The sequence below is a fragment of the Salvelinus sp. IW2-2015 genome, unplaced genomic scaffold, assembly GCF_002910315.2.
Source record: "Salvelinus sp. IW2-2015 unplaced genomic scaffold, ASM291031v2 Un_scaffold1233, whole genome shotgun sequence".
Classification (NCBI taxonomy): Eukaryota; Metazoa; Chordata; class Actinopteri; order Salmoniformes; family Salmonidae; genus Salvelinus; species Salvelinus sp. IW2-2015.
Genome location: NW_019942788.1, coordinates 253,591 through 257,612, shown reverse-complemented (window position 1 = coordinate 257,612; position 4,022 = coordinate 253,591). Strand labels below are relative to the sequence as shown.

Below are 4,022 nucleotides of genomic sequence, written 5' to 3'. Positions count from 1 at the left end.
ACACTCTCTCTCCTCTTTCCTCCTCTTCTCTTTTCTTCTCTCCTCTCTCTCTTTTCTCCTCTCTCTCTCTCTCTCTCTCTCTCTCTTCTCTCCTCTCTCCTCTCTCTCCTCTCTTCCTCTTCTCTCTCTCTCTCTCTCTCTCTCTCTCTCTCTCTATGCTGACAACTACTGCGGAGGGGTGAGGAGATGAGGTTCCAGTCTGACAGTGATCTGATCTGCAGTCTGAGAGCTGCACACACAAGCAGGGATGCACACACACACTCACTCTGCACTGATGGAACAGAACACTTTGACTCTGTGTGGTTGTTTGGGGGTTTGAAAGAGTGTGTGTATTTACATCAGTGGTTGAGTGTGAGGGTGTGTGTCTGAGGGAGGCGCCGCTAACGAGGGTGTTGAAGTGTGTGTGTGTGTACATGGATTGTTAACTATCAGAGCCAATTGAAGCAGCCACATGGACAGGGCCAGACTCTCCCCTGACCTATTAGACAGACAGTGATTATCCCGGTCCAATGATCCTGGATGGTTTCATCATTGATGTTGTGTAACAGTCTGGTTCTGGGTAGACAGGTTGTTGTGTATGCCTCTTGTTTCTCCCTGTGAGGCTGTCTCTCTCTGTTTCAGTCAATGCTCTCCATCTGTCTGGCACATCGTTATAGTTACGTTATAGTATAGGACTGGAGCTAGTTCGGCTGTGTTTAAACCTCAACTCTCCAGGCAGGGCAGGTTAAACAAATGTTCTATTTTTACATATTTACATATTCTAATGAGACAATGGGCAGGATGTACTGTATGTGTGTATGTGGTTGTGTGTTGTGTATCTGGGGGGTTGTGTGGGTGTGTCTATGTGGCTGCCACACTTGGTTTTAAAGTGGCCTGAGAATATGTCCTCTCTCATCAATGCACCCACCCCTAAAAATCCCTACATCTCTCTCTCATGAAACAGACCTTTACTGCCCCACTCTAACTGAATAAGAAGTAGACTGGAAGTACTGCACGTCAAATGGCCCCCTATTTCCTAAATAGTGAACTACTTTTGATCAGGGCCCATAGAGAACCATGTGAAATAGGGTTCCATTTGGTATGCAAACATTCACCACTCTCTAGTTACATTATTGACAGTTGTTCCATTTGCAAGAAGCCCTAGAAAAGGCAGTTTACTGCCAAAACGTTGCTGTTTTTAAATCTGAGGAGAATGTTTCCATTTTTAATCATCCCCCAAAATGGGACCAGGAAAGTGCTTGTTCTCTGTGGTGTGGCCTCATGGGAGATGTAGTCTAAGCCTGTATTCTCTAAACTCTGGGGCATAGAGAGCATCCATGAGCACTTCGAAGGACCTGGTACTGGGGGACCTACAGTTGAAGTCGGAAGATTACATACCTTAGCCAAATACATTTAAACTCAGTTTTTCACAATTCCTGACATTTAATCCTAGTAAAAATTCCCTGTCTTATGTCAGTTAGGATCACCACTTTATTTTAAGAATGTGAAATGTCAGGATAATAGTAGAGAGAATTATTTATTTCAGCTTTAATTTCTTTCTTCACATTCCCAGTGGGTCAGAAGTTTACATACACTCAATTAGTATTTGGTAGCATTTGCCTTTTTAATTTTTTTTACTTGGACGTTTCGGGTATCCTTCAAAAAACTTTCCCAAACAAAGTTGGGTGATTTTGGCCCATTCTCCTGAAGACGTGAATGGACTCAGGTTGTACGTACCCGCAGTCCCTTGCCGCCCAGGTTCCTTTTCAGTTTCTTTGCCACACTTCTATGGGTTGAAGGGTCTCAGGCTTTGGAATGCCCACTGTCAATACCCTTGTACTTGTTGTCCTTGAGCTTTTGCCACAACTTTGGGGGGACGTTAATCCTTGGATGTCATTTCCATTGGAAAGAGAGCCCATTTGCGACCCCAAGTCTTTAACTTTCTGCTTGACTGTATGTCTTGAGATTTGCACTCTGACCATAGGTTCTTGTGGTTTTGCTTTTTTTTTAGTGTTGGTCAGGACGTGCGCGGGTGGGCATTCTATGTTGTGTGCTATTTGTCTGTTTCTATGTTTGCATAATATGGTTTCATCAGAACAGTGTTTTGTGTTTGTCCGAAGAATCATATTAGGTGGTTTGTTGGTGGGGGTTTGTGGGGGTGGTTGTTTTCTGTTGTTTCTTCTTGCACCAGCTAGGACTGTATCGTTTGCCACATTTTTTATTTTTGTAAGTTAGTGTTCACTGTTTATCTATTAAATTATGTTGGAGCACCGAACTACCGCGCGTTCTTGGTCCGATCCCTTTACACCTCTTCTTCTTCGTGAGAGAGGGAAGTGCCGTTCAGAATATTGCTTCATTAATCCACATATTTTCCCCTGCCTTCATAATTGCCATCTATTTTTGTGAGTTGCACCAGTCAACTCTGACAAAGCACTCCAGCACAACATGATGCTGCCACCCCCGTGCTTCACGGTTGGGATGGTGTTCTTCTGCTTGAAAGCCTCCCCCTTTTCCTCCAAACATAACGATGGTCATTATGGCCAAACAGTTCTATTTTTGTTTCATCAGACCAGAGGACATTTCTCCAAAAAGTACGATCTTTGTCCCCATGTGCAATTGCAAACCATAGTCTGGCTTTTTTATGGCGCTTTTGGAGCAGTGGCATCTTCCTTGTTGAGCGGCCTTTCAGGTTATGGGATACGCGTTAACAGCAACCTTGGGAAAATCCTCTGCATTATCATTAACAGCAGACTTGTACATTTCCTCAGTGAAAGCAAATGTCAAATTGGCTGTGTAACAAATTATTGTACGACAGACCACGTATTCACCCTACACACCCTAATTGACAAACAAAGGCAAAGTCTTCCCATGCTTTGTTAATTTCAAAAAAGCTTCTGACTCAATTTGGCATGAGGGTCTGCTATACAAATGGATGGAAAGCGGTGTTCGGGGGAAAACATACAGTGTTATAAAATTCATGTACACAAACAACAAGTGTGCGGTTCAAATTGGCAAAAAACACATATTTCTTTCCAAACTAGAATGCTATTTGGCCCTAAACAGAGAGTATACAGTGGCACAATACCTGACCACTGTGGCTGACCCAAACTTAACGAAAGCTTTGACTATGTACAGACTCAGTGAGCATAGCCTTGCTATTGAGAAAGGCCTCCATAGGCAGACCTGGCTCTCGAGAAGACAGGCTATGTGCTCACTGCCCACAAAATGAGATGGAAACTGAGCTGCACTTCCTAACCTCCTGCCAAATATATGACCATATTAGAGATGTCACGCCCTGGCCTTAGTATTCTTTGTTTTCTTTATTATTTTAGTTAGGTCAGGGTGTGACATGGGGAATGTTTGTGTTTTGTCGTTTTGGGTGGTTATATGGTAAAGGGGGTGTTGGGTGTAGTGTATGGGTTTGTGTTTAGTGTAGGTGTCTAGCTGTGTCTATGGTTGCCTGAGTGGTTCTCAATCAGAGACAGATGTCTTTCATTTGTCTCTGATTGGGAGCCATATTTAAGGCAGCCATGGGCATCATGCATTTGTGGGTAATTGTCTATGTCTAAGTGTTTCGTGTCAGCACTTATGCTTTGATAGCTTCACGTTCGTCTGTTTGTTGTTTTTGTTTCGTTTTCCTTCTTCTAATAAAGAGAAGATGTATTTTCCACACGCTGCGCCTTGGTCCTCTCTCTCTCCCATTGACGATCGTGACAAGAGACACATATTTCCCTCAGATTACACAGATCCACAAAGAATTCGAAAACCCCCCCTAATTTTTCACTCATATCTATTGAGGGAAATACCAGTGTACCATCACAGGAGCAAAATTGCCTGTTGCCACAAAACCTGTTGCCACAAGAAAAGGTCAACCAGTGAAGAACAAACACCATTGTAAATGCAACCCATATTTATGTTTATTTATTTTACCTTTTGTACTTTAACTATTTGCACATAATATGACATTATTATTTTGGAACGTTTATGAGTGTAATGTTTAATTTTGATTGTTTATTATCTAGTTCACTTGCTCTGGCAATGTT

The 4,022-nt window shown here is 42.7% G+C and overlaps 1 pseudogene; it reads right to left on the bottom strand.

The window, feature by feature from the left end:
* The window catches only part of LOC112070137 (voltage-gated delayed rectifier potassium channel KCNH8-like), a 193,479-nt pseudogene that overhangs the window by 34,130 nt on the left and 155,327 nt on the right, over positions 1–4,022 (bottom strand).